This window comes from Zingiber officinale, chromosome 10A, assembly GCF_018446385.1.
Source record: "Zingiber officinale cultivar Zhangliang chromosome 10A, Zo_v1.1, whole genome shotgun sequence".
NCBI classification, from domain to species: domain Eukaryota; kingdom Viridiplantae; phylum Streptophyta; class Magnoliopsida; order Zingiberales; family Zingiberaceae; genus Zingiber; species Zingiber officinale.
Window position 1 is genome coordinate 40,345,582 of NC_056004.1, and position 21,563 is coordinate 40,367,144.

The following is a 21,563-nucleotide window of genomic DNA, read 5'->3' on the forward strand; positions in this document are numbered from 1 at the left end:
CACACTATAAGTGATATCATTTCCCAACTTATCAGGCTTATTGATTTATCAAACTAAATCTCACCCATTGATAAATTAAAAAAATAAATATCAAATATATGTGTTTATTATTATATTAGGATTAATAGCACACACTTCCATAATAACTGAGGTCTTTGTTCCTTTATAAAGTCAGTATAAAAGAAACAACCTCTAATGGTCCTACTCAATACACTCTAAGTGTACTAGTGTAATTATATAGTTAAGATAAACTAATTCCTAATTACACTACGACCTTCCAATGGTTTGTTCCTTTCCATTTTGATCGTGAGCTACTGTTTATAATTTATAAGGTACTGATAACATCATCTTCTGTATGTGGCACCACATACTATGTTATCTACAATATAAATTAATTGAACAACTACAACTAAATGTAGATAATTTGACCAAATGTGATTCTTTATTCAAAATAAATGTTTACAAAAGCTTAGGCTTTCAGTATACACTCTAACAATGTGTTTATAGTTTTATTTTTCCTTGTACTACAGAAAAGGGTAAAGAATGACTAAACTAAAGGGAGCAGCAGGAGGGGCAAAGATGTGTGTGGCAGTGGCATGGTGGAAAAGATTTGTTTTGTGTTTCAAGACTTATGCATGTTCTAAGTCTTGCATGTTAACTTGTTCTTTTACTTGATGCTTTTAATGGTTGCTACTTGATGTGAAACTATATTATCTTTTGTTTCCATGAAACCTTGAAATGATAAGCACTTGTTTTAGTTAAAGAATTGCTAAGAACCTCCTTATCATGCTTGAAGTGTTAAGTGATGGACAACTAGGTACTTAGTTTATGCTTCGAAGCCCATATTAATGTTCATACTTGTGTTTAGACTCCTATACTTCCATCAGGTTAGTTATCATGAACTTTCATTAAAGAAGTGCCAAGTACCTTTAGAGAACAATATACATGCTTAGTAGTCCATCCTCTCTTTATTAGTACGCTTTATGCTCTAGTTTTAAACAATCATGTATCATGTTTCAAGAAATATATACTAAACCAAGTTATATGCAAGAATGCTAAGCATGCTCACATGTGTTACATGTTTACATGCTTTAAGAGATTTACATGTTTAAATGTTTGTTTCTCCATGTTTAAATTTAAATTCTTCCGCTGAAACGATTGCATATGCATGTATGTATGTTCACATAGCGCTGCCTTTCCAGCCCCCCTTTATAAGTAGGAGGAGGGTGGGCGTTACAACACCTCTCATCCAACCCTATAGGGTTGAAGATGGTTCGCGCTCCATGACCTTTCGAGCTGCCTCCCCTCTTCATCCTCCAAATAGTGCGTGCCCGATCGGAGCTTCTGCACAACCTTGAACGGTCCTGCCCATGGTTCCTCGAGTTTAGCGACGTCATCGACCGACTTCACTTTCTTCCAAACGAGGTCGCCGACATGGAAGGTCCTCGGGATCACTTGCCGATTGTAGTTCTGCTTCATTCACTGTCAATACCCTGTTAGCCGAACGATGACTTTTGCCCTTGCTTCGTCCACCAAGTCGAGCTCCATCAGCCTCCGTTCACTTCGTCGTAGTGTTGTACCCGATCGAATTCTACTCCGACCTCTATTGGGGCAATTGCTTTGCTGCCGTATACCAACTAGAATGGTGTTACGCCGGTCGTCTCTTTCGGAGTTGTGCGGAGAGCCCACAACACACTGGGGAGCTCGTCGACCCAACTACCTCCCATGTGGTCGAGCCGAGCGCGCAAGACTCTGAGGATTTCCCGATTAGTGACTTCAGCCTACCCGTTACCCTACGGGTAAGCTATCGAGGTGAAGGCTTGTTGGATGCCATAGCCTTCACATAATTCTCTGAGTCCCCGGTCAGCGAACTGCCTTCCATTGTCAAATACGAGCCAGTGTGGGATGTCAAACTGGCAAATGATATTCTGCCACATAAACTTGATGACCATCTGCTCGGTGTTTTTTGCTAGTGGTTCGGCTTCTACCCACTTCGAGAAGTAGTCCACCGCCATGAGTAGAAACTTCCACTGACCGGTCGCCATAGGGAAAGGCCCGATGATGTCCATGCCCCATTGGTCAAACGGGCATGATACCATGGACGCCTTCATTTCCTCGGTCGGCCGGTGTGGCAAGTTGTGATACTTATGGCAGGACAAGCAAGTTGCTACCGTCTGAGCGGCATCCTCCTGGAGGTCGGCCAAAAATATCCAGCCAGAAGTATTTTTTGGGCTAATGTGCCGCCGCCTGAGTGACCTCCGCAAGAGTCTTGGTGCACGTCTTTCAGGATGTACTCGATGTCTTCTGGTCCGATGCATTTGAGGAGGGGCCGGGAGAAGGCCCTCTTGTAGAGCTGGTCGTCGATCAACTTGAACCGTACGACCCTCTTCTTTAGCAAGCAAGCTTCCTTCGGATTGACAGGTGCAGCTTTCGAATGCAAGAACTCTGTCAGGGCCGTCCTCCAGTCGTTCAGGAAGGTGATTCCCTCCATCCGATCGACGTGCGCCACAAGCGAGATTTGCTCGATCGGCTGATCTATGTTGATCGACGTTAACAAACTGGCTAGCTTTGCTAACCCATCCGCCGCTTGGTTCTCCGATTGGGGGATCTTCTGTATAACAACCTCCTGAAAGTTGACTTTCAGCTTCTCAAAAGCTTCTGCATAGAGCCTCAGTCATGTGCTGCTTATCTCGAAGGCCCCAGATAATTGTTGGACGGCGAGCTGGGAATCCGAGTGGATGAGGACTTTAACTGCTCCAACGTGTCGAGCTACCTGTAGGCCGACTATCAATGTCTCATACTCCACTTCGTTATTAGTGGCTCTGTAGTCCAGCCGGACGGACAACTGCATCCGGTCCTCCCGAGGTGAGATAAGCAATATGTCGATCCCGCTACCCTACTGAGTGGACGAGTCATCCACATATATCCTCCACGTTGTCGTCAGCTCTCCACTCTAAACTTCCGTGACGAAATCTACCAAGGTTTGAGCCTTGATCGTCGACCGGGGTTGATATTGAATGTCGAACCCACTGAACTTTGTCGTCCACTTAATCAACCGTCTGGACGCCTCTGGATTGAGGAGGACTCTTCCCGAGGCATTGTTTGTCATCACTAGTATTGAGTGCGCTAGGGAGTATGGGCGAAGCCTCCGCGCGGCGAGTACTAATGCATAAGCCAACTTTTCGAGACCAGAGTAGCGGGACTCAACATCTCTTAATATGTGGCTCAAAAAATACATAAGCTGTTGCTCTGGGCCGTTCTGCCTAACAAGAGCTTGTTGGATCGAAAGCGCTAGAGGGGGAGGGGGGTGAATAGCGCTCGTGACTTTCACTTTTCGTTTCGAAAATCTTACTTGGTTTGGAGCTTGTGACGACTCCTACTCCAAGGTTCGCGATCGTTGATCGCTTTCGGTGGGTAACAACTATAAGTTCATAAATCTTTACAAACAGGTGAATACAAATATGAGCTTAAAAGAAAGGGTATACCGACAAACTACAAAAGATGAAAGTGATTGCCAATTGTCGGAGCAGCAGCGTGTAGTCGAAGGTTTCGGAGTAGCACACCAGATCACAAGTTCTTCTGTTCGAGTTATGTTCTGAAGTTGCACCCCAAGGCTTCTTTTTATAGCCTCTGTAAGACTGATCCAAATCCTCAAACCTCGGGATCAGATTTGACCCGAAGTGGATCGGTCGACCGATCCCCGATTCGGTCGACCGATCAGATGACCTCCACCTCATCCGATCCGCTCGCTCCGCTTCGATCTGGTCAACTTCTATCCCATGTTCGGTCGACCGATAAACAGGTTCGGTCGACTGATCAGCTGCTCTGACTCAGTCTAGCCGGCCTGATCCAGTCGACGCCCAACCTTGGTTCGGTCGACAGATCCCTAGGTCCAGTCGACAGATCCCCTGGTCGAGCCCGGTCCAACCTCTAGAAATCTGTTCTACTGGCTTGGGGGTTCGGTCGATCGATCCCAAGGTTCGGTCGACCGATCTCGGTCAGTCCTAACCCTGCATAAAAATATTAGTTTCCTGCAAAACAGAGTTAGAACACAAACGATAATATATAGAAATAAATTTGACAGTCTCCAGACTGTCCGGTTCTGACTTTGGATTTCCTCCCGGAAACCCTAGGTCGAACCGATGCCTACTGTTCCCTCTTCCGGGGAACGCCTCCTCACCTACTCCACTCAGGAGACTTTACCTTTGCTCAGTGTCCGGTCCGATGCTTCCGGTCTTCATGCTGGACGTCCAGTCCATGACCCGTCCAGACTTCTACCCGGTTCGCGTCACTAGGATTTCAACCTAGGGTTACCGCCCCCTAGGATTTTTGCCTGAAGCTCCAACCCGCCAAGACTTCCGCATAGGGTTACCACCCCCTATGACCTAGGGTTACCATCCCCTAGGATTTTCCACTGACTTCTACCCAGTTCGCGTCACCAGGATTTCAACCTAGGGTTACCGCCCCCTAGAATTTTTGCTCGAAGCTCCGACCCGCCAAGACTTTCTGCATAGGATTACCACCCCCTATGACCTAGGGTTACCACCCCTTAGGATTTTCCCCTTGCCTAACCGCAGCTAGGACTTTCCTGAAACACTTAATCATACACATTAGATAACAATTAAACTTAACTTTGAATCCCTTTGCCATTATCAAAATTTGAGTTTGATCATCGGATGCTTCCTGCACCAACAGAGCTGACCTGACCGCATGCTCATTAGATGACAAGTAGATCTAGAGTGGTTTATCCGTGACTAGCTTGGCTAACACAAGCAGTGAGTTCAGATGCTCCTTCAGCTCCTCCAACGTCCGGTCGCACTCGATGTCCCATTGAAATTTTGTAACTCAGCGCAGTATCTTGAAAAATTATAGGCTTCGATCGGACAACTTGGATATGAACCTGGACAGCGCCGTGATCTGATAGGTTATCCTCTGAGCTTCCTTCAAATTCCGGGGTGGAGGCATGTTCTGCAAAACTTGGACCTTGCTCAGATTGGCTTCGATGCCCCGCTCGATGACGATGTAGCCCAGGAAGCGACCACTCTTTGCGTCGAACAAGCACTTGCTCGAGTTCAGCTTTATTCCATATGCTCTTAGCGCCCGACAGGTTTCATCGATATCTGCGCAAAGGTGAGCAGCTCAGAGGGATTTGATGAGTATGTCATCGATGTATACCTCCATATTACGGCTAATCTGTCGTCAGAACACTCTATTCATTAGCCTCTGATAGGAGGCTTCAGCATTCTTCAGTCTGAACAGCATGACGTTATAGCAGTATGTTCCGTCGGCTGTAATGAAGCTGACCTTCTCCTGATTCTCGCGGGCGAGCGGCACTTGGTGGTATCCTTGATATGCGTCGATCATGCAGATCAGCTCGTAGCCCACCGTCGAGTCCACCATTTGATCTATCCTAGGCAGTGGATAGAAGTCCTTCGGGCATGCCTTGTTAAGGTCATGGAAATTGATGCAGACTCGCCACTTGTTGTCCCGCTTGGAAACTAGTACAATATTGGCTAGCTAGCTCGGGAATTGAACTTCCCTAATATGACCGGTCTCCAATAGTTTCTCTATCTTCGTCCAGATGATCACGTTCTGCTCTGTGCTGAAATCCCTTTTTCTTTGTTTGATCGGTCGAGCGTCTGGTCGGACGTGAAGCTCGTGCTGCGCCACGCTCGGGGAGATGCCGGGCAGCTCATGTGTCAACCAGGCGAACACATCATGATTCTATCTAAGACAGGTGATTAACTTTGCCTTCTTCTCTTCCTCCAGGTCGGCAGCAAAGGTTGTGGCTTCTGACCAGCACGGGTGGATCTGAACCTCCTCATTTTCTTCATATACTAAAGTGTGAGGTTTTTCGATGATAGCATTTACCTTTAGCCGTGGAGTCTTCTGAGCGGCCTTGGCCTCGATCTTGACCATTTCCGCATAGCAGTGCCGAGCAGCCAATTGGTCGCCTTTGACTTTGCCTACCTGATCGTCTACTAGGAACTTCACCTTCTGGCAGTAGGTCGACACTACTGCTCGGAACTCGTTGAGGGTTGGTCGGCCCAAGATGACGTTGTAGGCCAATGACGCGTCCACTACTATGAAGTTAGTAGTCCGGATCCTCCTCAACGGTTCTTCTCCCAGCGAGATGGACAATCTTGCTTGGCCAATTGGCAAAACCTCGCTGCCTGTGAATCCATAAAGTGGGGTCGCCATAGGCAGCAGCTCGCTGCGATCGATCTGCAGCTGATCGAATGTCTTCTTAAAAATGATGTTCACCGAACTCCCCGTGTCGAGGAAGGTCCAATAAATGGTGTAGTTGGCGATCATCGCTCGGATGATCAGCGCATCGTCATGAGGGATATCGACCCCCTCCAGATTGCTAGGGTCGAAGCTGATCTGAGGCCCTTCAGCCTTCTCCTTGCTACACCTCACGGCATGGATCTCCAACCGCCGAGCGTATGACTTCCTGGCTCGGTTGGAGTCTCCGCCGGTCAGCCCTCCTGCGATCATGTCTATCTCTCCCCGGGAAGCGTTGTTCTTGTTTTCCTCTTCCCAGGCGGATGGTTTGTTGTGCTCGGTTGGGATCCTGGAGGGATCGGTTTCCTCCTTTCGCTGATGGTGATGGCACTCGGGCTACCTTCTTTCTTCCTCTCGCTGCTCAATCGAGTGACGACGATCTCGTTGATCGGGAGATGGGGAGCGGCGGTGATTTCCTCTGGGGGCCGATCGGTTTACGATTGGCGTCAGCCCTCGGCAGTCCCGTGTGTTGTGCGTCATCGACTGGTGGAATGAACAAAACATAGGCGTTCATACCTTACCCTTCGATGCCCTAGGCCGACCGGACGCCACATGTTGTACGACATGTAACCTGGTCTCCTGGTGCGGTCGTGCCCCTTCAGCCCTCGGCCCCTTGGGCGGTAGATGGTTGCTGGCTGGTTGGCGCTCGGTCGGCGCTGAATGCTCGGTCGACGCCTCCTTTCTTCCGGCCTCCCGGGCTTCTTCCACGTTGATGTATTCGTTGGCCTTCTTGAGCATGCGGTCGAAGTCTCTGGGTGGCTTCCGGATGAATGATCGGAAGAAATATCCCTTAGCGAGCCCCTGGGGTGAAGGCATTCATCATGGTCTCGGACAAGACCGAGGGGATGTCCATGGCTACTTGGTTGAAGCGCTAGATGTACGCTCGGAGTGCTTCCTTGGGCCCTTGTTTCAGGGCGAAGAGGCTAACGCTTGTCTTCTAGTAGCGTCGAATGTTGGCGAAGTGGTGCTGGAAGGCGGCTCAGAAGTTTTTGAAGCTTCGTATCAAGCCATCTGGCAATCTTCTGAACCAGCGCTGCGTTGATCCGGAGAGGGCCGTGAGGAAGACTCTGCACTTTACTTCATCCGTGTACTGCTGCAGCGTAGCCTCATTGTCGAACCAATCCAGATGATCATCTGGGTCGGTCGATCCGTTGTACGTCCCTATTGCCAACGGGGTGTAGTGTCGAGACAGAGGGTCTTGTAAGATCTCCTCTAAAAACTGCCTGTTGATCCATTCGGGAGACACGGTGCTTCGGGGCATTTTTCCTTTTCGCACATCCCGAACGGGCGAATCGTCAGAAGATGATCCCCTCTCTTGATGCGCTTCGACTATCTCCGAGGGGATTTGGAACAGAGCTCGGTGGAAGGGGATCGGCGTGGGCGGCGCTTCCCCTTGGGTGCTGGTCAGTCTCCGGTTCTGCCCTCATACGAAGAGTTGCTCCGCTCGATCTTCTTGCCCCGCTCGCCTATCGGCCGCCGATGTTGCAGGCTGCAGTGCTGGTCGATCAACTAGCGCTTATTGTTGTTGTTGCTCTATTATTTTTACTGCTCGTGCTTGCACGAGCATCTCCAGCTCCTCTTGAGTGAGCATCACGGTGGTTAGTCGCCCAGCGTCTTCCATCTTCTCGGCTCCAATTCAGGTGACGTTCCCACAGACGATGCCAAATATGATCCTGTCCGAAAGTCGATGAGATTGATGCTGGGGACGTGGCGCTCCTACTGATCTTGTGTAGACTCCGCTCCCGCCTGACACAAGCAGCGTCAGTGCCGAGCCAAGAAAGGGGCCCCCGGCGATGACCCTCTGATGCTCAAGTCAATCTCCGGTGAAGCAAAAAGAAGCAAAGAGAACTGTAGCACAACAGTAGAAATCGCGAGAAAGACCTGTTGGAGCAATCTAGTGACCCTAGGTTTTGATGTTTGTGCAAAGGTTTAAGTTAGGTTTATTGTTGTATTTGATATGCATTGTGAGAGTGCAGGATACAGGTACAACAAGGAAGTCCAAGTGTGATCTTGGCAAAGGAGGAAAGTCCAAGGATGAGTCTTGGCGGTGTAAGTCCAAGCATGTAGTCTTGGCAACGTAAGTCCAAGTGTAACTTGGCAATGGATGAAGTCCCGGAGGCGCGACCTCTTGGCAAAGGAAGACCCGACAACAATGACAAGGCCAATGGAAGCTCCAGAAGGCAAGACGTGAAGGATGGGGAGGCATCCGAGGGACGCAAGGCTGATGGAGGAGGCTAGAAGGCTAGGTCTAGGTTGGTCGGGCAGGGACGAGTGCTGAGAAATTGTACTCGGAGTAAAATACTAGAATTAGGGTTCACTGTAGCGTTACTGTAGCAACACTGTAGCAGTCGACTGCATGTTTTAGCAGTCGACTGGCAGCGAACAGAATGTGTGAAATCGAGCCGTTGGGGTGTAACGGTCGAATTTCCACAGAGGGCAGTCGACTGCATGTTTTAGCAGTCGACTAGTAGGCGGGGTTTTCAACCCGCGGGCTATAAAACCAAAGCTTGGGAGCTTGGTTTGATCTGACGAAATTAGACTTGGTTAAAGCCTAATTAGTAGTCACAAAAGTGCTCAAGGTTTCCCTTGTGTCCAAGAGGTCTTGGTGAGTTTGTGGTGAGGTTTCTCCACCCACAAGGAGGTTGAGCTAGCCGGAGGTCTTCCGGGGAGTAATCCACCGACGGATAGGGATCGTCCACCTTACGGACAGCCGTGGAGTAGGAGCTTTATCTCCGAACCACGTAAATCGGCGTGTGTTGGTTTGCTTACTCTTTCTTGTTCTTTGTATTTGTATTTAGCTTTCATATTTGTGTTTGTATTGCTTTGTATTTTCGCTGCGCTAGCTAACAAGTGTAGGAAGCGAGTGATTTGGGTGAGACGCTATTCACCCCCCTCTAGCGGGCACATCGGTCCCAACAAGTGGTATCAGAGCCAGGTTGCTCTTCTACGGACTAACCGCCAAGAGAGCAAGAAGCTAGAGGAAGAAGAAGATGGAGTCCGAAGGACCGCTCGGATGGGATATCCGAATTCCACCTCTGTACGACAAAGAAGACTTCAATTATTGGAGGAAGCGGTTGGAGACATGGTTTCAAATGGATTGGAACCAATGGGTTGTCTTGAGTGACCCATTTGAAGTTCCTACGGACAAGAAGGGTAAATGCCTCCGACCTTGGTATTGGACCGAAGAGCAACGGGAACAAGCGGAGGCCGATAAGGAGGTAACAAAAATCTTGTTAAATCTATTACCTTCTAACATCCTTTTGAGTGTAGGTGAATACACAAGTGCATGTGATCTTTGGAAAAAGATCATTGTCCATCATGAGAACCCTACACAAATCCAAGAAGAGGAGAAGCCCAAGGAGAAGGGCTCATTGGTCCAAGAAGAGAAGGACCAATCGAATGTTGACATAAGTTCAACATTCGAGGAGGAGAAGGAAGATGAGGAGGTATCATCCACATCTTCAAGGGAGGAAGAAGTGGAATCATCCACATCTTCAAGTGAAGAGGAAGAAGAGAAATCCGAGGAAGAGGAGATCTTGGAAGCTCAACCCTCTACCTCAACTACCAAGAAGAGCACAAAGGATCACATCAAATATTTTGAGTGTGATAAGATGGGGCACTACAAGAGTAGGTGTCCTTCGCTCAAGAAGGTAAAGGAGGTAAACCCTAAACTCACTAAAGTTAATTTAGAAACTAATGTGAGTTGTATGAAGAAGAATAAGGAGCATATTGTGTGCTTCTCATGCAATCAAAGAGGACATTATAGAAGTCAATGTCCTAAAGGGAAGAAGCCAACTAAAGTCTGTAACGACCCACCTTCTACTACTAGGCTGTAAGGCGAATCGCTACAGTTATTGCTAAACTATGCTGTGCGGAAAGCTAGGCTAATTAAAATTTTTCTACTAAACTGATCAAAACTTAATGCTCTGGGTGTACCTAGGAGTTGTACACTTGCTAGGGGAGACAACCTAGGCCTCCCGGATGACCTGCTGGCTGAAATCAGGCATTTCAATCGATCCACAGATCGATTGGGCTGTCGGATCGATCACGGGATCGATCCAGCTCGATACTGGCACGGTAGAAGTCTCTGGATCGGTCGGCAGACCGATCCAAAAGCTTTCTCTTCTTCTTTCTCTTATGTACGCACCTGGATCGGTCTGCCGACCGATCCAGGACCTCACTGATCGGTCGGACTGACCGATTAGTGAGCCTCCGTGCGTCTGATGCGTTGGGCGCAGCTGGATCGGGCTACCGACCGATCCAGGAGCACCCTGATCGGTCGGTAGACCGATCAGTTCACCCCCCCATGTCTCTGTTCGCCTCTGGATCGGTCGGCTGACCGATCCATGAGGATACAGTAGCATACTGTATCCGTCTGGATCGGTCGGCTGACCGATCCAGTGACACAGCCAGGCCCTGATCGGTCTGGAGACCGATCAGAGTTATGATTTTGAATCCGAACTCTGATTTCAGACCCTGGGTTGTGTCAAGGCTCCACCTATCAACTATCCCATGCATGATAACTATTCTAACAACATGTAATAACAATTTTAGACTTAAGCTAGAGTAAGGTTCACTGGTTCATGGCATTTCAAGTCACTAAACACATTTAACAATTGAAAGTGTATGAAAGTAAAAATTGCTAGAGTTCTAATTGGTTAAACTTGCTAAGTCCCCTAAGGACCTTTGATTCCGGTTCCTGCCACACACACCATCCTTGCATTGCCCTCCAGCTTCCTCTGTTAGTCCATCTTTCCTTTACCTTTATCTGCAGTATAAGGAAAAGTAGAATCTGTAAGCTTAAAGCTTAGTAAGAAATCATCTACCTCACAAAATCATGCATTCGATGCAATATGCTTTTAAATCATGCTTTTTGAAAATATGCACTGAACTTGCTAAGTCATGGTATACTGAAATCATAAAGCATAACATATAAGCATGGCATAAGCACTGGATCATGGCAAAGCAACCAAATAAACACTGAACTGAATATAAGCTAAACTAACTGAAACTAAATCTGTAACTGGAAACAAACTCAACTAGCATAATTGATTTTGAGTTTTGAAATCTAATACATAATAGGTGAAAATACTAAACATGCTGTTGGGCCCGGCACTGTACTTGCTGTGCGCGCATCCCTACTAGACCCGGGGTTGCAAGTCCCGAATTTAGCAGGGTTGTCTAGGCTATCTGAACCTAGGGACGACTGTGGGAGTCCAACCCAATGGATATCTAATCCAGTACAGTGCCACTGAAAATAAAATACTGATATCTATAGCTAACTGATATAACATGCTGTTTCTAGGTTATCTGAACCTAGAGCTAGGTTATCTGAACCTAGAGGCGACTGTGGGGAGCCCACCCATTGGACCGTAGTCCCATAGAACTGAACTAAACTAATGTGCTGGTTTAAATGCTTCTAATGCATCTAACTGAGCTATTAAACATAGCTGAGGTGGTATTTAGCTACACTAACATTTTACCGAACACTTGGTGTGCTCCAACTCTCTCCTCTAATAGGGAGATCACCTCTAGGCACCCGACAACGTCTAGAATCTCCAACTAAAGGAGAACAACGTGTCCGGCCCGTCTAGAGGTGTTCAACTAGATCCCTAAATCCTCGAGGAGGGTTAAAACACACCCTATGTGCCGAAAAACCTGCATATAGCTAAATCTAACAGTATGCAATCAAACGAAAGCTATTATACTGCAGGTGAGGGGTTTCTTACCTCTTGATCGTAATTTCTTACGATTCTATTCGCTAGAGTTCCGGTGGAGATGATCCTCTCGACGATCCGATCACGTCTTCGCGTTCCTCTCGCGGAGAAGAACCTCTTTCGTGTTGGAGTCATCGCCGGAAGGTGAACCGATGGACCTTGGGCTTGGTGTGCCGTGCGTGAGGAAGAGGAGAAGAAGAGGGGCGCCGGCGTGAGGGTTTGAGAGGAGAAGGTGCCGAACCAAAAATAAAAATAACCCAACCCCAACTTAAGTTTATTATTTATATTAAGTGGTTTAATGAACCCAACTCTAATATAAATATATTTGGTTCTCCTTTCTTTCAGCACGGCCCTGCTGGGTTCACCGGTTACTAATCTTATCCGTAAACCATAGGTCTCGGGTTCGATTCCCGCCTAAGCTATTTTACGGTTCTAATTATTTTTGCTACTTTCGATACTCGGATTTTTCCGGAGAAATATCTAAAAATTCCAGAAAAATCTTAGAATAATTCTAAAATAGTTGTGAGTTGTAGGAAGAAGAATAAGGAGCATATTATGTGCTTCTCATGCAATCAAAGAGGACATTATAGAAGTCAATGTCCTAAAGGGAAGAAGCCAACTAAAGTCAAAGGAGGAAGCACAAGTCTAGGAGGAGCTTCCAAGGTAAAAACCAAGGTATCATTCAATGAACATATTCCTTTGACATATGATAAAAAGCATGCTAGAAATAATCATTATCATTTTAATGCTAATTATCATGAAAGTATGAAGCATGATGGCACTAAGGGTAAATATATTCCTCCTCATGCTAGATTTATCACACCTAAGGCTAAGAAGGTAGATAACAATTTAGGCAATAACTCTAAGGATTATAGATATATGCCTAGATATAGAAATGCTCATAGGGGTCAAGAAAAATCCAAGTCTATGGATTTAGTGATGGAAAACCAAGTCTTGAGGTCAAGACTTGATAATTTAGAAAGAACCCTAGCAACAATGGAAAATATTCTTAGGGGTCAAAATGAGCATAACCTAGGAAAAGCTAGACAAGAGTCATCCAATGACTATAGAGGTTTGGGATACAAATCTAAAGCCAAGAAGGATGTGACTTCCTTTCATAGGGTTCCATATAGTTATGGGACCAACCCTAGGTTTAGAGGTCAAGTTAAAGATACTAGGGAAGGAATCCCTAAAAGTACTTTTGGCAAGACCAATGTGACTAAGACTTCTAAGAAGTCTAACAAAGTCACAAAGAAGGTTACAAGGGAAGTCATTCCTAGAAGTGACCTAGTAGAAGTGACCAAGGCTTCTAAGAAGCCTAGAAAGATCCTTAGGAAGGTATCTAGGGAAGTCATCCCTAGTGAGTACCTAGAGCATCCAAGGAGCACCAATAGGTTTTGGGTTCCTAGGAGCATATTCTCTACACCCTAAATGAGTTTAGAGAGTGTCAACTCCAATTGGAAGGGTAGTTAACCCAACCTTGTTAAAGTTGACACTTGAGAGCATTTTCAAGGTTATTGTTAACTTTTGAAAATGAAAAGGATTATGGGGTTACTCTTTGAAAGAGTAATATATGTGTCAAAATTTGAGGAGTTGAATCTAATTTAAATTGACACACTTGAGAGAAGCAAAGTAATGCCAAATTTGGAATTCGGCATTTTATTATGGAATTAAGGGAAATGTAAACCTTAATCCAAATTGTCACTCTTGGAAAGAGTAACACGTGCCAAATCTTAAGGAATTATGTGTGAATTAAATTGGCAAAATTAGGAGAATCATATGAACTACCAAGTTGGGATTTTGGTATGTTCCTAGGGAGCCAAGGGCAAATCTGGGGCTCAAAATATAAGGTGATTATCTCTTTGGAAGGATAAATATGACAAAATTTGAGAGATGTGCTTAATTTTAATTGGCATAAATAAATCAAGAGATCAAAGAAATGTCAAGTTGGGGTTTGACATTTTCTTGATGAAATTAGGCAATCTAAGGTTAAATTTTGAGTTAGCTAGGATTAAGAATACTTAGATAGGTAATCTAGGTAAATTTTATTTATGCTAACTTGCCATGTTTTGTTTTCCCATCATATGTCATGACATCATATTTATATTTAGCATTCATATTTCATTATGAAAAATACAAAAATAACATGTCATGTCATACATACATCATATAGCTATAGCTTGCTTTTCATTTTGAAAATTGCTTATTTTGATGTATGCCATGTAACATCATGCATTACTTTAATTTCCTTGTTATTTAAGGACAAATGTCATCTATTATAAATGGTAAATATCCCAACAAGAGGGATTATATCAAGTGGCATCCTAGATGGATGATCATGATTTTTACAATGCCTAGATAGAGATGCATGATCCCTTAGTTTAGGGCAAGACCAAATATACATCTCACAAAGAACTATAAGGTGACTTGTATGTGTTTTAATACACGTTAGATACAAGTGAGATGTTAAGATGGTGAACTAAACTCAAGATGTTGATCTAGTGCATCTTGTTGAGTTTTAGGTTCATTAAAACACATAGTTATGTGTCTTCCAATCATTGGGAAAGCTAATGTACAAGTCATGTGCATTGAGCCCAAAGAACGTGGTTGGATATTGGTTTTGAAAAAGATTTCAAAATACTTTTGAAAAACCTTGGTGAAGACTATCTTTTGATAGTAATCATCATTGGAAATTTAGACACAAACTAGGAGAAAACATTGAAGTTTTCAAGAGTTTTCAAATTTGTGTCAATCTTTGAAAATAGGAAGTATTTTCATAGAAAATTATTTTTCCTTGATAAAGTATACCCTAAATAATGTCTACATGAGTTTTCATGATGAAAACAAGTATGATTTGGTTAAGAAAAACCAAAGTGAAGTTTCGGTTGAGATTTAATTTCATTATTGAACTTTGAACCTCAAAACTTCAAGTTTTGGTTTTCCTAATTATTTAGGAACCCCAAGTCATTGTTGGTGCAATGATAGAAGTTTGACCATGTTTTTAGGGGGAGTTACTCTTTGAAAACATAAAAATCTTTTCAAAGACCAAAAGGAGGTCAAATGTTAAGGTAGCACATGACATTGGTATGGGAGGTGTTACCAAGGACAAGGGAGAGTCATCCAAGGCCAATAAGAAGGAATATGCTAGGGTAGCATATTATTATAGCAAGGATGAGGTGTCCAAGATTAAGGACAAGAAGAAATTAACTAAGGACAAGGTGTCCAAGGTTAAGAAGGTTAGATTTGTAGGCCAAGTGTCACCGGAGGTGTACCGATGTGGCCTAGCGATTTTGGATGAGTCACTTAGGGAGGTGGCTAAGGCTAAGAGCTCTAGGGGGAGCTCTAAGAGTCAATTTGGGACCCATGGACAATGGATCTCAAGTGAGTTTTACTTGGGAGTCTAGGGAAGTCATGGGTTATGCCAAATGGTTTGGAGACGGACTTGAGTCTCAAACCTAGGGATTTGGCACAATTGGATTGTGTTTCATGCTTGGAAATATGGCATTGGGGTCATATAGCATGATAATTGATTTTGGATGTATAGATGCCATATAAACCAATGCTAGAGATGCATTGTGGGTTAGTATGGGCAAATACATCAAGAGGAAGCCAAAACTAGGACTTTAGGTCAAGGTTCAATTGAACCATTTAGATAGTTTTGGATTTTGTATCAATCTTGGGATCTTTGATAAATATATTTTTATATATATTTTTCCCAAGTAGACAAGGTTAAAATAGACCTCTCCACAAAATTTGGGAATTTTTGGAGGTCTGTGGAATTTCTGGCGCATTTCTAAAGTTGGCCAGAAAAGGCTGATTTTTTCATAAATAGTGTACCAGTCGACTGGTACAGTTACCAGTCGACTGGTAACACTGTTCACGAGCACAGAATGTCTCTGTAAGCTCGTTTTCATGGGGGCAGTCGACTGGTACTTCTTGCAGTCGACTGATATGGTCTGAAAATATTTTTCAAGCATTAGAAAATGACCAAAAGAGTGGTGAACATGTATGCAATCTTATAAGGGATTAATACATGGTGTTTATGGTCATTAGAGGTCAAAGAGTCCAATAATTGGGATATTGTTGGAGCTCTTTTTGATGTATGGCAAAGGGGGAGAAGTTTAGGTTTAAGTGGGAAACTTACATACCTTTGCAAGAAATCCTAGCTCAAGGGAGAGCTTAGGTGAAGGGGGAGCGATTGCTCATTTATTAGCAAAGGGGGAGAAGTTTACCTTTGCAAGAAATCCTAACTCAAGGGGGAGCTTAGGTGAAGGGGGAGCCTAGGATTAGGTTCCATGATTTATGCATGTGTAGATTGCATGTTTATTTGCATTATTATTGATATATTGTATCCCTAACTTAAACGGTTTGCCAAACATCAAAAAGGGGGAGATTGTTGGAGCAATCTAGTGACCCTAGGTTTTGATGTTTGTGCAAAGGTTTAAGTTAGGTTTATTGTTGTATTTGATATGCATTGTGAGAGTGCAGGATACAGGTACAACAAGGAAGTCCAAGTGTGATCTTGGCAAAGGAGGAAAGTCCAAGGATGAGTCTTGGCGGTGTAAGTCCAAGCATGTAGTCTTGGCAACGTAAGTCCAAGTGTAACTTGGCAATGGATGAAGTCCCGGAGGCGCGACCTCTTGGCAAAGGAAGACCCGACAACAATGACAAGGCCAATGGAAGCTCCAGAAGGCAAGACGTGAAGGATGGGGAGGCATCCGAGGGACGCAAGGCTGATGGAGGAGGCTAGAAGGCTAGGTCTAGGTTGGTCGGGCAGGGACGAGTGCTGAGAAATTGTACTCGGAGTAAAATACTAGAATTAGGGTTCACTGTAGCGTTACTGTAGCAGCACTGTAGCGTTACTGTAGCAGCACTGTAGCAGTCGACTGCATGTTTTAGCAGTCGACTGGTGCAGTCGACTGGGGCAGTCGACTGGCAGCGAACAGAATGTGTGAAATCGAGCCGTTGGGGTGTAACGGTCGAATTTCCACAGAGGGCAGTCGACTGCATGTTTTAGCAGTCGACTAGTAGGCGGGGTTTTCAACCCGCGGGCTATAAAACCAAAGCTTGGGAGCTTGGTTTGATCTGACGAAATTAGACTTGGTTAAAGCCTAATTAGTAGTCACAAAAGTGCTCAAGGTTTCCCTTGTGTCCAAGAGGTCTTGGTGAGTTTGTGGTGAGGTTTCTCCACCCACAAGGAGGTTGAGCTAGCCGGAGGTCTTCCGGGGAGTAATCCACCGACGGATAGGGATCGTCCACCTTACGGACAGCCGTGGAGTAGGAGCTTTATCTCCGAACCACGTAAATCGGCGTGTGTTGGTTTGCTTACTCTTTCTTGTTCTTTGTATTTGTATTTAGCTTTCATATTTGTGTTTGTATTGCTTTGTATTTTCGCTGCGCTAGCTAACAAGTGTAGGAAGCGAGTGATTTGGGTGAGACACTATTCACCCCCCCTCTAGCGGGCACATCGGTCCCAACAAGGCCTACCTCTGCCGATGCTTGGACCCCCTTTATATAGAGTCCCGGAAGCGCACGTGCACGCTTCCTAAGGCGAGCACGCATCTCAAAACTTTCCCTAAAAAGACGTGTCAGTAAAGTGCCCCTGACACAATACCTTAACGGGCCGAGCATATCTCTGAAGTGACAGTAGAAGGTTCCGCCGTACGATCCTTTGCCTGACCATGCTGTCTGTTAGCGGCACTGGCTACCAAAAGAATGTCAAAGGATACCCTGTTGCGTCTGTTGCATGGTCGAGCGGAATGGCCGCTTGGCCGGAATTCTGCTATCCTTGCACTGTCTGTTGTCCTGCCGAGTGGGATATCCGCTCGGCTGAAAGTCCGCTGCCCAAATGTCGCCTATTGTCGGGCCGAGCGGGAAGGTCGCTTGGCCGGAAGCCCACTATCCATATGCTCGATTGATGGGCTGAGTGCAATAGTCGCTCGGTAGATAGTTCACTGTCTGCGAGCTTAGCTGATGTCGAATTTACTGCTAGGCCGAGCGGAGGAGTCGCTCGACTCAGCTTCTGCGCATCCCTTGAGCGTCGGTTTGATTATTCCGTGCCGGAGATAGTGGGTCGGTGCTCAACCCATAGTTGGAATATGCCTCGCCCGATCGGTCAATACTATTTACCCGTTAATCATCTTGACTTTAATCTCTACCATGACAACAAGGTGAGACCTCTCCTCCTAATCACTACATCAATGTATTTTCAGAAATATTCTTTTTTATTCATCATTATACAAAATGTTTCGTCTTACATTTTTTAAATTATCTTCACATGCATTTTAGAAAAGTTTGACGGATTTTCCAATCGGTTAGCTTTTGCAGTGATTAAATTTATACTTTTGATCAAAACTAATACATTAGTTAATTTTTTTTTAAAAAATGATAGATAGAAATTTCCAACCCGATTTTTTTAAAATTTTCTATGTTTATAAATGTATTTAATTCAAAAGTAGAGTCGAGCGCCCGTGGCCTAATGGATAAGGCGTCTGACTTCTAATCAGGCGATTGTGGGTTCGAGTCCCACCGGGCGTGCTTTTTATTTTAGTTTTTATTTTTAAAGTAATTAAATTTACGATTTTATATTTTATTCTTTATCAATTAACGTTGATGAATACTGAATGACTTGCTGAGTTTATATATAGCTCCAATATTTCCGATAATTTTTTATTCACATAAATATATTTTAGATAATTAACTACCGATGGGGCTTTTAGCAAATAAAAAAGTATTATTTTTACGATTACTATATTGACAGAATTTTATAATCAATCTAAATAAAAAATATAGTAAATATGCGGATAAAATTCAAAAGGGTGTATTTTCAAAAATATTCTTTTTTATTCATCATTGTACAAAATGTTTCGTCTTACATTTTTAAAATTATCTTCACATGTATTTTAGAAAAGTTTGATGGATTTTCCAATCGGTTAGCTTTTGCAGTGATTAAATTTATACTATTGATCAAAACTAATACATTATTTAATTTTAAAAAAATGATAGATAGAAATTTCCAAGCCGATTTTTATAAAATTATATATTATTTATAAAAATATTTAATTCAAATAGTGCAACCCAGCGCCCGTGGCCTAATGGATAAGGCGTCTGACTTCTAATCAGGCGATTGTGGGTTCGAGTCCCACCGGGCGTGCACAAAATACTTTTTAGATAATTCACTACGGCTTAGGGCTTTAAGCAAATAAAAAAGTACTAATTTTCCGATTACTATATAGACAGAATTTTATAATTAATTTAAATAAAATATATACTAAATATGCGGGTAAAATTCAAAAAGGTGTATTTTCAGAAATTTTCTGTTTTATTCTTCATTATAGAAAATGTTTAGTCTTATATTTTTAAAATTATCTTCACATGTATTTTACAAAAGTTTGACGGATTTTCCAATCGGTTAGCTTTTGCACAGATTAAATTAATACTTTTGATCAAAACTAATACATTAGTTAATTTTAAAAAAATTAACATATATTTAAAAATAGAGAAATGATATTTTTTTAAAAAAATCTTAAGAAATTTTTTTAAAAATAAACATATAAATGATGAGACCCACAAGAAGTGAAATGACGTGTCTCATCATTTATATGTCTATTCTTAAAAAATTTTCTTGAGATTTTTCTTTGAGTATATCAAAACATTTAAAAGTAATATCAAGTTATATAAATTCTGTCGTAAACTTTTCAGAACTTAATCATAACTAGCATTGTTATAGTCAACTATTACTATGACTCTCATACGGTAGAGTAAAATTAGTTCAACTTAATTACTAAAATGTAGAGTAAACTTGTATAAATTTAATCAAAAACATTTCAACTTAGTCACAACTTTAACTCGTAGAAATCTTGTCCATATTATTATAACATTTAGCAATTTGAATTGCTTATAACAATTACAATCATAGCCACTGTAATATCATTAGAGTTAGGATATTTTGAAGATGAAAAATACGATGCAGTGCCTTTTTGATATATATATTTTTTAAATAACGTGCTTTTTGACAGAAACAAAAATGAATGACATCTTTTGATTTTTACCCAAAAATTTATAACTAATTACACATTTTAAACTTTAAGGCTCTATGTCTAATGTTCTTTATATCTAATTTATTAGTGACCGAATTAATTGATAAATTCCATACTGTGCCTATTTGATTCAAGATTATTTTTTGTTATTATAACAAAAATAATAAGAGATCATAATGCCCATCAAGAAGAATTTACAAAAAAACCTTCAAAAAATAACGAGAGATTCTATTGTTCGTTAAGGAGACTTTCTTATGCAAAAGTATTATTTTCTTATAGTTAGCCTCAGATTTATATAGGGTCAGTTTATTGTCAATTGGATAGAGGTGGGCGGAGTTCCTTTTTATAAAAGCATGCATCGGATGGAAATAGATCTCTTATTTCATTATAATAAGTTTATCATTCTCTAATTAATTGGGTAAATAGATGCATCACATGTAGCAAAAGGTAATTCGTTCGGCTCCGCTAATCCTGTCTTTAGGTCAACACGGAAGACATAAATCACGGATGATTATTAACTATTAGTATAAGTGGTCGTAACATAAGGAAAGACATACTCGAATATGTCGAATTTTGATCTTAAAATCTCATATGATAATACCTTATGTCTTAACTATTGTACCATCCCGAGGGGAGTGTCTTTTATATCCGATAAAATAGATGTCTCACATGAAATGATGAGGGGTGAGAGAGTTTCGATAGAGATAAAATTGACGTATTATAGAAAAAGTTGATTAAGAAAAAACTTGAGATAATAATGTGAAGTAAATTTGTTGGTCGACATTATGTAGTAATGCCCACCAATCTCATCCAGTACTATGCAGGTCACCCTTGTTTATGGTTGATACATTATAGTGGGTTTACAGATACTTTGGGAGGGTCTCACCTGATGGGCACAAAACCATGAACGTGCTTGGCCAGTGCTTGGAGATTTCAACAATGTTTTGAAGCATGAAGAGAAGATCAATGACAGAAATCACAATTTATTATTGTCAGCATGACTATTTTCTTATTTAGAGATTTGCTCTTTTCCCCTTTTAATTGATAGGGCACGTTAAGGATCGGAATTGGATGAAGAATGCAAAGAAAAGTACATCCGGAAGCTAACTTTAGGCAGGTCGTGCCATTCGGCATGGTCGTGCTCCCTCATCCAAGGCCAGCACAAGTCGACCGTACTGGGAGGCAGACCGTGCCCTTCCTCTAGTAGGAAACACAACTCAGTCGTGCCAAATGGCACCATCATGCCCTCCCTCTAGAAAACCACACGGCCCGATCATGTCGATAGGCACGACCGTGCCTCCGGACGTTCGCCACGTGCACGACTTAGTCATGCCAATTGCCACGGTCGTGTAACGTTTCGGTCAGGGCACATGGCCTTGACCCTATAAAAGGGGAACTCCTCCCTTTTTCTTTGGGAGAAAATTTTCTCCTTTGGAGGAGACATAACGAGAAGCCATCATCTGTTTGGAGAGTTCTTGGAGGCGATCCGAGGCTATATCTTTCATCGTCTACGTCCCGAAGC

General features: G+C 43.2%; 2 non-coding genes across 2 annotated transcripts; both read left to right on the forward strand.

Moving 5' to 3' along the window:
* The first annotated feature begins 18,466 nt into the window (after nt 1-18,466).
* TRNAR-UCU lies at nt 18,467-18,539 on the forward strand. Its single transcript has one exon. It is a non-coding gene; the product is annotated as a tRNA-Arg (tRNA).
* Nucleotides 18,540-19,082: 543 nt separating this feature from the next.
* TRNAR-UCU lies at nt 19,083-19,155 on the forward strand. The gene has a single exon. It is a non-coding gene; the product is annotated as a tRNA-Arg (tRNA).
* The last annotated feature ends 2,408 nt before the right edge of the window (nt 19,156-21,563 follow it).